We start from the raw sequence: 14,256 nt of genomic DNA on the forward strand, positions 1-14,256 counted from the left end.
AAAAAGGAGAAATAGTTTAGACTGAGAAAGATTTGCCAACAAAACAAACCTACAGTCACAGACATCTAATTCTCTAAGCTTTCATGATTAATATTTTATGGCCCTCACTGATCTGCCCAATCTTGAGGAAAAATGTGGCACAGCTAAAGAATTTATCTGCATCAAACAGGAGGTAAAATGCAAACTAAAATAGAAATGTCATAGTAAAGTATTGGGTTTGCTCACTGTTAGCTGAAACACTGCATGGAGTGTTTTATTTGAGTAGCAGAAACAACATTAGCATATACAAGTATGATGGCATACCCATTAAGAGAAAAATATGATGAATGCTATTTTTAAGATTTTTTTTTTAACTCTACCTCAGCACTTCATTTTATACAGTCATTCTATAAAGTAACAACCATATCTTTTGCTGCAGATTTCTGTAAGAAGTATTTCAAATTTAGGCTATCAACATTTTTGATTTATCAGCATTAGAAAAAATGTAAAAAGGAAATTCTTCTTTTTCTGCATTCACTGATGAACCTCAATAAGACATCAAAGATCACTGACTGTGGTAAAGACATTTAAGGAGACCATACAGTTCAAATAATTTTGTTAGTGAGTCAGTCTGCCTTAGTGAAATATGAAAATATAAGAACAGAAGGACTGTACTGTACTCTGTAATAACTTTATCAGTTATGCTGAGGTGTAGCAGGAATAACACATTTGCCTATGACAAAGAGCAAACAAAGAATTTACATAGAAAAAGATACTGGTTATGACTCAATTCATACATGCTGGTTACAAAAGTCTGACCATGAATCATCATTTGATGGCAATGTAGTGATGCATGAGGTTTAAATCCCTAGGTTAAGTTCCTTGTTTGTCCTGCCTAGACTGTGCTGTGTGACTCAGGTCACAAGGACACAACTATATAATTTGCAAACAGTCCAGAGCAAACATTGGTGCAACTCCTTGTCAGATTAAAATAAGCTATGAAAATGAGGCTCTGGCTTGTGATACACTTCTCTGTGTATCCCTGTGTTAACTACATAAGAAGTGACCAGTTTCTTCATCATCACTTTTAATCACAGGATGTTGGTGAGAAATTTAGCAGTTCCTGAAAATTGACTAGTCCAAAACCACTAATTCTCCAGGAAGGTTATCTTTATGTACAACCCTTGTGATGTGGCTTTTATGGAGTCACAGCATTTCCACTTCCAAGGTAGAAGTGCTAGTTGAGAGGGTGGTCAATGGAATTCATACAGTTCATACAATTTCTACATGGAATCCAGCTATAACCAGCACTAGAAAAGGTCAGCTCTGTTTTTGTCTAGCCAAAGCTTGAAAATCTCCAAGGACATTCCACAACCTTCTTGAGCCTCTGTTGCAGTGCTGCCCTGCCCTTCCAGGCAATTTTTCTTGTTCAGGTGTCTAATATGAAACTCTCAGGATGTAATCTTTGACACTGGTAGAGAACTAAAGCTACAATTCCACTACCTACTATTAAATATAATAATTAAATATGAAAAAAAACCAAAACATCAAAACACTTACAACATTTCATTTGTGCCACCAGATGCAGGGACTGAAAGCTTCAGTGTGAAGTCATCTCACAACAGCTCATAAGAAAGATATGAACACTCTCCTAGTAGAATGCCTTACCATTTGCAGATCCAAGTGAGAAACTGAAAGACAAGAAATGAAAACACATTTTTCAAATCTCACCAACTTTATTAGGAACAACTATGGTAATTACTACCAGTGTAGATCAATGGGCAAGTTATTCTATTTTCTATACAACAATTAAAATGCAAATGATATTCAATCATCTGTATTTTAGAATCTGATAGTTAATAGCTAGTGTTACCAATGTTCAAGTAGACCCACATCCTCATAGCACACCCTTAACAGTAGTTAAAAATTCATATCTGGGGAGAAATAACAAGTGCAAAGGGGAAGATAGAAGGAAGGCAAATCACAGCTTGAAGTGTGTTATCTCTTAAGATGCCTTATTTGAATGAATATAGCCAGCTGAAAATCTGCCTGTGGATCTCCAATGAACCAGTGATGTTTTCATCAAAAGTAAATCAGATTGCCCTAATTCCCAAAGCATTGTTGAAAACTATAAGATGGGAGAGTGCTACCATAAGTGCCATACTAGGAATATGAGAACATATTTCTGATTGTCCCAGCAACTGTTCTACAAACTGCAGAAGAAAGAGCTTTAAAAAGGATATCTGGGGAGGGGAGGGGAGGGAAGGGAAGGGAAGGGCATTGGTTCAGGAGCCAACACATCTAACTACAGGGGAGTAAAGAACACAGTACCTTTGGCAAACTGTTAATCCCTTAACCTTGGACAATGTTACAGCATACAGTTTCCTACTTATTAATACCACAAGAAATTTTTATCCTGTGCTGAAATGAGAAACTACAGTATTTTTATAACTTCCCTATGTCAAAATGAAAACAGCATAAGGATGCAGTACCAAGATAAATGATCCAGCCTGTCTTTTGCCATTAAATCCTTAGTAATATTACCTGTTAAATACAAAATTTGAGTAGACAGATAAATTGCTTCTCTGATTCCTCCACACACTAAAGCACACCATGGTCTTCAGGACAAAATGAAATCTGAGTAGATAGCATAAAACTCCCTTTACAAATAGCCAAGAAAATTACTGAAATGATAAATTTTTTTATTACTATAGACATAAATGATGGTCAATGGTGTATTTGCTTAGACTGTGGGGAATTTAACACAGCTATAAAAAGAGAGCTGTTAAATTATAGATGATGATGATGATGACAATTATAATAATAATAACAATAATAATAATGCTGCAACAAAGAGAGCATGTCAAACTGCCAAAACAAAAAAAAAAAAAAGAAAATCTAAGCATAATTTGGAAAAGCAGAACTCATGTCTAAATTATATGCATCCTCAGGTTTACAGCAATGAAAATCATCTCAGCACTAAGCATTGTAGGGAGTAAAGATTCTTACAGTGTCAGCTAGTAATAGCCTCATGTCTGGCCATTTATCATGAGGCTGTGTACGTGAACACTGGAAAAACAAAGGGAAAAAAAAGCTCAAAAAAATCCAAATCTACAGAAGTCTCATCCTAGTCACTGAAAAATAATCAATATATAACTTGGTTTAATGTTTGACATTTTTATTTTGCATTGCTTCCACTATATAATATTCTCCACACATAATAACAATTTGAGCTCCTGGCTCATGTCTTAGAAAGAAGTGATTTATTATTGAAGAGTTTCTGCTTGTGATAGAGGACTAGGAACAACGCAAACCAAACTGATTAGTGAATAGACAAAAATTATTCTGCCTCTTTTATTTTCCTTTTTTTTTTTTTTTTTTTACTGAGAAGGCTGAAAGAAAGATCCCTGGTTTATGCAAATTGCTACAGGTCTACTGAAATTGAAATCACCTTTTTCTGCCCTCTCAGAAATTTTTCTTCACTTTACACTTCCTTCCCCAGAGTTATTTTTCGTATCAATAGACAAAGAAAAGAACAGTAAACCATGAATGCTGTTTCTTAATTTCTTTCCAGTTACAGATTAAAAGCTGCTGATGATTCTTTTTTTGATATGAATAAGCTACTGAAAATAGTTACTCAAAATCATGCTTGGAAAATATTCTTAAATAATTTTTCAAATGGCTTCAATTTTCATGTGTAGCATATCCATAATATATTGTCCCCATATTTCTTTGTGCTATAGGCAGGGTGTTATGACTGATATATTATGTCACTCTAGAACAGTACTGAAAGGGAAGTCATACCAATGTTCTTTCTAATCTACTAAATAATCATAAAGGAGATTTTTATCTTTCTAGTAGTCCTCATGGATGATAGGCAAGCCTGTCCCTGTGCCACTTTCTTCCAGTCCTTATTCTTTAATCTCTTGAAACCTATCAAAAGGCTTTTTCAATGGCACCCATCTCCTTTTGTAGTCTGCCAGAAGCAAATGCTGGCAGCTCTCTGAACGCCACTCATTGAACCTGCACCATTCCCAGAGCAAAGCTGTGCTCCACGTGCGGGACACTGTGCCAAGTCAGCTGGTGTTTGTACTGGGCATCACTGCTCTTGTGCCCAGCATGAACCTCGAGGCTGCCTAAGGATTTCAGGAAGGAAAGGAGGGGATGGAAAAGGGCTGTTTTTACACAGACTCATCTCTTTCAGCAAGGGCAGTTTCTGATGTGTAAAAGGAGGGGGATATTTTCCAGAGGGATCAAGTACAGCTGTTACAGGAATTTATATAAGCTTTCCTGAAAATGTTAAATTCAGTTTGCCTAGTGAAATCTATGAATACGTGTAAGTCTAGGAAAATAAAATAAAGAAGTCAAATATTACATATTATTTAAATTTAGAAGCCAATATCAGCTTCGATTCTTTTTCACAACAATAGAGAAGTTTTAATGTCTGCAAGATGGCTGGAATATTTAAAACTTGAATTGTTTAAAGGACTAATTTAACATAAACTCCAATTCACCTGAACTTCAAAAGTGTTCCATGCAATAATTTTAGGTACTATTCCTCTTGCATCTGTGAATAAATAAATGCGCACTAACACATGTATGTAAAAGACTTAGAATTTAATAAAATATTAAAAGCTACATTTGGAGTTTTTAAAAACTTTACTCTTATCTTCCATTTTCACTGAAATAAAGCTTTTAATACCAGTCTGCATTACCTCTTTTTCCTATTTTATTTTTGATATTATAAAGTTTTGCACAGACACTACGGTTTTATACCGCAAAAGAAGTGCACCTTTCTTTCTAAACCATCAGTGTCTGTCAGAAACCATTTAATATTTTCAATCCTTTATGCTACTCATTTAGTAGGATTAATTTCTAGTAATTGTTCTTGCATACTGCAATCAAATAGTAAAGATTTTCATACGTGTGTTCAAACCAAACCACTCAGTTTTTCTTTCTCCATTTCAGCAGAAATACACACAAGATTATGCATGTATGTATGTATGTATGTATCTATCTATCTATCTATCTATCTATCTATCTAATCTTTCAGTAGCTAGGTTTATAGAACAAACTGCTCTTTCTTATTTACTTGGGTGGGAGAAATGATTGCTTCCTGAAGACGGGCAATGTTATTCCAGTGTTAGACTTGTGTAAATGTCAGAAGTACCTTCCTGGGAAGTGGGGTGTCTGTGAAAACAGAAACCACTACAAACCCAATCTGAGTGCCTAAACATTTCAGGAAAAAAAAAATTCATAGATTTTTTTTTTCAAAATCAATACATAGAACTAAGCGAACAGCTGTAGTGTTCTGCAGTGCTGTGCATTTACACACATTTAAGCAACTCACATCTTGACATATTGTGCTGGGAAAAGGTCTACATGACCAGAAAAACCATGTAAAAATAGGTTGGTTCTACAAGAGAGTTTTGATTCTCACTCACTTCATGAAAGTATTGCTTTCCAATAATTTTTAAATGGTTTAAAATAGAACTGTATAAAAAGTACAAATATAACAATGCTACACAATTGCAATTAGCACTTATTAAAGAGCCAATGAGATATAACAATTTTTTCATACATTCTGTAAAAAGGAAAAACAACGTGGTCCACAAGGATACTATCGAATGGATAAATATGTCATCTAACTTTTTTGATTTTTTTTTTGTTTTTTTTCCTAAACATCTGTACATACAAAAAAGAATGGCAGAGGGAAGGAAGAGGGAAAGAACATTTAAAATTAATAGAATTACAGAAATGTATTCAGGTTTTACTTAATTCCACTTACATTGGGATTACTATGACAACTAATAATGCTCCACTAAGGCTGGGAGTATAAGAGAAACAAAACCAAGAATTTATAAGTCTTGAATTCACAGTAAGCAAAGTGCAAAAATAAGCATTTGAGTGCTAGCTTACCACCATAAAAAAATAAAAACAAATTTATATCAAGCATGGAAGAAGCATGGAAGCATGGAAGCATGGAAAAAGTATATGCTCTCCATATGAGTTTTTAAAATATTTAATGGCAGAGTTTAAAATATTTAATGGCGTATTCTTCCCTTACAAAGTTGCATACTACAGTATTACAGTATCTATTCAGATGTGATAGTAATTAATTTTAAAAACAATTCAATATGAAAGAACATATTACAAGACAGTTGAGATACTTCTCAGTACTTATGATATTACATCTGAAGATAAATCAATTTAGTATTACTGAAAATCTGAAATGGTTTTTCATCATTTCATACTTTACAGTGTAAATTTGAAGTTATTGTAATATTTTCTATTTGCTTCTTAAAGAAAAGCTCTCAGTCATATCAATTAAAGTAGTAAACATATTTACATTGACAAAATGTCACTAAAAATTCTTTTACTGAATGATAGCACTTAAAGTTCAGCTTCCTTTGTTTATAAATTATTTTTATGTTTTATTTTTATAGTCCTTATAAAAATAAAAGTGAAAATAATTTTGTCAGAATAAAGACAGGCAGATTAAATTTAGAAGTACTATTGACAGAATAGGAGAATTTTCATGTGTGTTAGAATTTTAGAGCTATTGATATAGCTAAATTGTAGCATTATAAAAATAATTTAATTTGATTATTTACTTAGTGATATATTTGTGGTATAATTATGACATACAGTTTAAATAGATTAAAAGCTTTTCAGTACTAGTGCATAAAGACTTTGAACTGAACTTCTAGAAATTGAAAGTGTTCTTTCAATTTATTGACTTTAGTAGATTGAAAGAAACCTATAACCATGTGAGGACATGCTAAGAATAAAGTACAACTCATATAAAAGATTAATGACTTGCTTTTTAATATTTTATCAACCTCTAGAAAATGTGTTGAAAGCTTACAGGTTGTAATTTTGATTGAAAGAGAGCCAAAAAAAAGTTTATAATAGTTTTAAAGCAATCTTGGTTTTCAGAAACTCATAAAAGAAAGTGTTTCTTATAATATTTTGCCCTTTTTGGCTAAAATTCTTTCACATATAAACACTAGGTGCTCAAGAAAATGACCAATGCATCATTTTTACGTTATCACTTCAGAAGGAAAGTGAAGCAGCTTGGTAAGAAATATTTTCATTGTGTTCTCTTATGCTGCTTTCTGTTAAACTCTTGAAGTAAGAATAAATTCAAAACTAAGTATTTTTTTGTTGCCTGAACCAGCTGGACATTTAATGCATCCCTTGACAAAAGAGTAGATTGTGCAAAACATAAATTTTTACTGGCTACTGATGAGCCACCTTTGAACAGTTGGTTAGGCTTCAAACAAATGTTCTTTTTTTCATTTTTCTATTTGTAGGCAGTCCATTTCACTTTTGAAGACTTCTCCCCACTATGCAGTCACCAGATAGTTGCCCAAAGATTTAGCTCAAAGGTAGCTATGATTGGAACTCTTATACAGGACACCATCTTTGAGACATTTACACCAAAACATTTCCTTAATATTTTTTTTCAAAGTCCATACTTAGAGCCAGGTGAACAGCTACGGTGTTCTGCAGTGCCTTACATCTACATGGGTTTAATCAACTGACACCTGACATGCATCTTTCCACCATGCTCCCTTCCTCACAACCTTGACTATTCAGTTCCCAGGAAAACTTTGGAAAACTGATCTTTGCTCATTATCTAGATCCCCATGGAATATCAGAGACTTAGAACAGTATTGACTTTCTCTCAGTGAATTTTCCCTCTCAGGCACTTCATATAAGAGAGAAGATGGAGTGGCATCCCTGTCCCCAGCAAGGAGACCTGCTGAAGGATACTGCTCTGCAAAATCCCACTCCATTGAGAGGACTGGCTCTTTGGGAGGTTTTGCACTGCTAGCTTCTCTGTGAGATTGGCTCACAGCCCATGTTACATAGTGAGTTGTCCATTCCTGTCCTCATGCTGCAAAGCTGCTCTCCTAGCACAGCAAAGGTGGAAGGGCTTGGAGGGCAAATCATAGTATATACTGTGCAGAATAGAAAAGAAGGAGAAATGCAGGGAAGATAAGGAGCTGGCAAGCACCACACACACTGAATGGCCTGTGGGACTTGCACAACATGTGTCCACAGAGGGCAGTCAGATTTTTTGGTCTCTACAGGCACAGTTTGGGGTTCTTTTTTCACCTCCAGTTTGGGCTTCTCACAACAAAGGCACTGAAGTGGAAGAGCATGTCCATCAAAGGACAATGATGCTGGCAAAGAGTCTATAGCACAAGTCTGATGAGGAGGTGCTGATGGACTGAGGTTGTTTAGCCTGGAGAAAATAGACTCAGGAGAGACATTATCACTCTCTACAACTGCCTGAAAGGAGGCTGTAGCCAGATGGGTGACAGTCTCTTCTTCCAAGTAACAAGAAACAGAAAAAGAGGAAAAAGTATCAGGTTGCTCCAGGGGAGATTTTGATTATTAAAAAACATTTCTTCACTGAATGTGTTAGCCTTTTCTCTGGGAAAGGTACTTGGCAGCCCTGCATCTCTTTTCCAAAGAGATGTTAATGAAAGAAACTGTACCTATGGACTCTAATTAGCATGCATACATACACACCAGCAGGCCAGGAGCACTAATTCCACATTTCCTTTATGGAAAGTTCAGTAGGTCACTTCTGGTCTTTTCTTGCCTTCAGAACCCTTCACATCCCACACCTCACCATCACACTGCCCTACACCAGCACACAGCAAGAAGAAAGCACACTGGGGAGTCTATCTTCAAGCATTAGCAAAGTTAAAATGTTCACCATCTTCATTAACCATCTTTCTCTCTCAGCCCAGGAAAACAGACTTAAATGTGTCTGTCCAATCTAAGCTTCTTAGTGTGGAGAATCCTGGCACTCCATGCATGGTCCTGAGTCACCTGTACTCCTTTGTGAACCCAGCAGTTCCGAGAGGAAACAGAGTGCACTCAGTAGCAGATCACAGTCTGTTGATACATAGTCTTTTTAGTGGACCTTGCAACCGAACCAAGAAAGAGACTCCAGTATTTTGCATTTCTTTCTCATGTCCAAAACCACACAACAAATAGTTGTCTGGTATCTACAGTTATAATGGATGTTAAATCTCAAGATGTTAGGCAGCATGGCCCTTCCTTGTCTCTGGGTGGTATCCTCTTCAGTTGATAGATGGCAGGATCTGGAGTTACAGCACAGGAACCTCAGAGCTGAATCTGTGTCCAATGGACATATTGTGCAAACACTCTCTTGATTGGGAGCACTGTACCCTTAGCTCCATGCTGGAACCTAGGGGACAGAAGACTCCTCTGGAAAATGAGACAGATTATTAACTTGATCTTTATACCTTTACGCACATCATGCACTGCAATGAATAGAAAAAAATCTGTTCTTAATGTGCTCCAAACACATAAATGAGAATGACAGGATGCCACTTGGGACTGGCAGGTTACCTCTGTCCTTCAGGAACACTGCCTGAGCATCAGGCAGGATAAGAGCTGCAGGGATGTGAAGCAACAGGCAAACACCAGCCAGGTCCTGCTGTGCACAGCCATGAACCCAGAGGTTAGAGAACAACATGCAGCAAATCAGGCATAGGGCAGATAAGACTTCTGCCCAGGGCAGAGAGAAAACAGTTTCTGAGCTCTTTTTACATAGTGGGCACCAAATCCTCACCTTCTCATGAAGAAGCCTCTCTTATTGTCCCAGGTGGGACAGTGGTAGGGAAGCCTTTATTTCTGAGCCTCCTGTCACTGCCCTAGTGGACATGATTACTGAGGTCAATGCTGCAGAGACCAACACAAAGGCTCTCAATACAATGCCACTGCTGTCTCAATGCCAAGAAAAGCAAGACCACAATTAAAGCTGAAAAGAACTTCAAGCCTGCAGGCTCATTAGAAATAGTGTCGCTAGGACAAGCAGCAGAGCTAACTGCTGCTCCAGAAATGTCTTCAGATTAGTCCTTCTGACATCACTGATACATAAGAGCATCATGAATGTCATTAAAGTCAGACAGGCTCCTGAATAAAGGCTATTAACATGCACAAGAACTGGCAAGCATTGCTCTGTGTTTCATATTCTGATTCATCCTGCAGTTCACACTGTATTTGTGCAAAGCTGTCTTTTCAATGTAAATATATGCTTCATACTGGAATTAGAAAAAATAATTATTGTGGTATCCAGGATGAAGTATATCAATACAAAACTTTTTTGGAAGTGTTTCAAATTTCTAAATGGACATTTAACAATGAAATCAATAGTTTAGTTAGTGATCCAATTGCTAACATAGACATTTATAAATGGCAAACATGTTGATATTCCAGATACAATTACTTTCCTACCTTTATTACCTTTTTTTACTTTCTTACTTTAAGACAAATAGGACTGAAGTGATTTCTCAAGTTTGGGAACACATCTGGTCCCAATAGTCAGTAATTTGCTACATTTACATTGAAAATAGGCAAGTAAGCCAAAATGCAACCCACTGCCATATTGCCTTTCTTGTCCAGATGTGGGGAGCCAGTAGACTGAGGTGTGCTTTTATTTCTGGCCTATAAATATGTAGGGAAGTCCCCACTAGGTCTCAGAGGCACAGAGAGATAGTATCCCTGTGTGTCAACATCCAGCTGGATTCTGTGGCTAGGACTGGATACCACAATGCAGACCTGTGTTAGGAAGACTTTTGATTAAAATATTCTTTTGGACTATCTTCAAACTTAATTTCAGACAAGACTGGAAAACCCATTAATCCTGATATACATGATTTGCACATAGTTTATATTGTACTGATTAATATTAGGTCAGATATTATAGTGCTAATTTATACCAATTTCTTAAGCAGATGACACAATAATATATTATCATTGCAGATATTTCACTTAATGAGAATCATGTAGAGTCTTGCAGTTCCCAAATGACTCTCAGTGAACAGCATAATGACCTAACAGCTTTCCACTAATTTTAAGTATGAATATTTATATATTTAGAAAGTCAAAATGCTAAATGGTTATGGATTATAGATAGATCTCACTACCACTGTGAGATAGCTTTACAACTGCATTATTAAATTCAGAAAAATAATGAAAATAATGCTATGAATGATGGAAATTGTAAGTCAAAAGTTATTTCATTGTTAGATAAAGATTACTGAAATACATATTTTTTTGTATAAGTCCTTTTATGTGCATCACAGAACTTCATGTTAGGAGTCTATATTGGACTATTATCCATTTTAGTTGAATATTTAAAGCCGAGAGATAAAAAACTGATGGAAAAAATGTTAATACAATCAAAAATTTGATAGTATTAACAGTAAAAATTTAAGGCTTCCTTATTAACTTCCCCAAGGAAAAGGAGATGTTATTTCTATATATAACCTGAAAATCTGTCATGTCTTTACATTAAAGAAAATATATATGACTCTTATACATGGATATTTTTATAAGACAGGCATTCTTTTAATAACAAGACAGCAAACTATTAGAGCTGTCTTGGGAAAGCCGAGTTCAACAGTTATTGCCTACAGATAATCCGTGTCAGCCAGGTCAAGACACTTCACTCTGCTTCCCAGTTCCAGGGTAACCAAGGTTTTAAAGGAATCCTCTGGTTGTTGACCTAATGCTCTACAACCATACAGCAGATATGATACCCAAAAGAATCCACAAACATTCTCTGAGGGTCAGAAAGCACTTCTCCTTTCATGGAAAACTTAGATTTACAGGGCAGAAGTTCACAGAATGGGAATATAAACTTTCTTAAGAGGAAGTAGGGGGAGATCAAAGGCGCTGGTCAGCATGCTACAACTCTGGATGGATTTATTATGAGAAAATTCTCAGTTATTACCAGCTGCACCTCAAATTACAGATGCAACTAACTTAAACAAATAAAGCTGCCAGATATAACTGTAAGGAAAAAAAAATCCTCCTTCACCTATTACCACCTTTGAAACTCGAGATTTTGTCTCAGTTAAATCCTTTTGTTGGAAAGTTATGTTGATCAGGGGTCAGAGCTCTGCAAGCAATCAGAAGCTCTAAGCCTCACAGGGGAAATATTTGCGGAATTTGACGGGTCATGGCAGTTAGAAGGCATGCAGGCTCTTATTGTAACCTTTAGGCCTTCAACACCATTCCTGAACATAACATCGCCCTCAAAATAGTTAGGTGCCAACATTTTGTGAAATGAAACCCTTAAGACCTCTTCCAAGCATATGAAGCAGCAAAAAATATTGAATTTCAAGCTTACAGAAATTTCTATTTCTACAGAAAAAGAAAGAATCACTATTCCTTAGAGTTGCTGGGGGAATTAATAGGTCATGGTCAAACAATATATAACATACAATAAGATGACTAGGTGGATTTTGTAAAGCAAACCCAAGAGTTTTTCTTTTTAACTTTCACTTTGTTTAAAGAGAGTTTTAGTTTTATTTTTAAATTTATTATGGTGCAGTTAATTATGTACATATGCATTAAATTATGCATATACATATGCATCATATATGAGTTATGTATATACATATACGCTCATGAAAAAATAGGAGACGGAATTCAAGTGAAAAAGCACTTGTTTTTCAGTGCTTTCAAAGTTAATGTTTAATTAGAAGTATTCTGTGTTAGATGTTTTGCAAATTTTAGTGAAAGGGTTTTAGAATGCAGTCTATTATAACTACCATGTCAGAAAAATTGAGTAAATTATCCATAATTCAAAGCCATAGTACATAATTGTCCAAATTTCTTATGAAGAATGCTGAAATAGGCTGTGATTTTTTTCAGTCATTTTAGAGACTAGCATTACTATCAGACTCCTCTGTACATCTTATCTGTCTCATGGAATACTAATGTAACTCAACAAAAAGCATCCAAATAAAAAGTTTTGTAAAATCTCAGAGAGAAATTACCAATACAGCAAAAGAATCTTACATAATTCAAAACTGCCACCATCTATAATTTAAGATACTGGGGCATTGCTCTTAATAATCTAGTTGTAAAAAATACCAATATGGCTCACAGAAACATTTACTGTATTTTATGATAGGAGAATACAAAACTGAATTCTGCTAAGATGTATACAGGGACTGTGTTTTAATCTGTTTGTGCTGGTATTGTTTCCTTGGGATATTCTAGCTAGCCTACTGAATCAAGGCATAGAATTCCAAACAAAGTTTTCTTGTTATGAAAGATTTTTCTTTTTTCCCTCTAGGTAATGCCGCTGTTGTGTTTACCTTATATATAGACTGTGTTGCCAATCTAATTTCTACATGACAAGCAGTTTGAGTCATGTATTGATCTAGTATTTCCTGAAGAGTCTGTCCTTTTCCCCTTTATTCCCATCACTAAAATCTGATAGACTCTTGCCTGCATGAAAGTTGTTTTGAAAGAAAGAAATCAAGAATGCCTGTCTCTGTCAGTGTCTTATGGGCTGGGAGGAATTCAGCTGCATGGAGCTGTCTTGTGGAAGAAGGGTTTGTTTCTACCTCCTCTTCACACAGAGGCCTTGTGACAGCAAACTTTTCTGCTCAGTGAACCCACACTATTTCTCCATGGTCTGGCAAGAGTCTAGCTCCACATGGGAACATTCAGTGACTTTGGCAGGAAGTCTTAAAGGAATATGAGTGAGAAAGGGGAAAACCCCCCATATTTAATGTTATATAAACTTCACTAAATCTGAGCAAACTCTCACAATAGACAATGAAATCACTGCTTCTAGAAGGAAAGTCACTTGTTAAATTATAACATTTTTCCAATAGTACAAAGGAAAGTTCGGGATAATAATCTGTAACAGAAAACACTTGACACGCTAAATATGTGTGTGGTTTTTTAAATGTGATGAAATTTAAATATGATTTACAGTTATGTAAACAAGATTTAGCTAGCTTTGAAACACAAGATTATTATATTCTGTTTAGCAGTGGGCCATAAATATATATGTATGTATATAGATGTAGAAGTTCACTTTTAGAAGCATATTATATTTTTGTCCACAGAAACCTATATTAAAAATATATGTTGTAGCACTTTCTTCCATCTTTTTCATCATTTTTCATGCTACATAGCAATAGCTGTAAAAGACTTAGCAAGATTTATTCCTAGAAAATTAAAAAAGTGACACAAATACATTTCACTAAAACACTTGTAAATGAAAAGAATACTTGAAATTAAAACTGGAATACAACCTTGGCATGTGCAACAATTCTGGTATGATCAATGACTTCAACTCGACGCTCTCTACTCGGGTAAAGAAATGAAAGATCAAATACATTGTAATAGTTACCTACACTTGAAGCTGAGAAGCACTGGACAAATGATGGTACGAAAAAAAGCTCTGAAATTTTAAGCCAT

The 14,256-nt window shown here is 35.5% G+C and overlaps 1 protein-coding gene across 2 annotated transcripts in view; it reads right to left on the minus strand.

Moving 5' to 3' along the window:
- MGAT4C (MGAT4 family member C) overlaps positions 1-14,256 on the minus strand; it is a 321,451-nt gene that overhangs the window by 25,352 nt on the left and 281,843 nt on the right. For both annotated transcript variants that reach the window (XM_039704049.1, XM_039704047.1), the window contains one exon: positions 1,540-1,670. The gene's annotated coding sequence lies outside the window, so the exon portion shown is untranslated. The remainder of the gene's footprint in view (positions 1-1,539; positions 1,671-14,256) is intronic.

Source organism: Passer montanus, unplaced genomic scaffold (assembly GCF_014805655.1).
Source record: "Passer montanus isolate IOZ18808 unplaced genomic scaffold, ASM1480565v1 scaffold17, whole genome shotgun sequence".
In the NCBI taxonomy this organism is placed as follows: domain Eukaryota; kingdom Metazoa; phylum Chordata; class Aves; order Passeriformes; family Passeridae; genus Passer; species Passer montanus.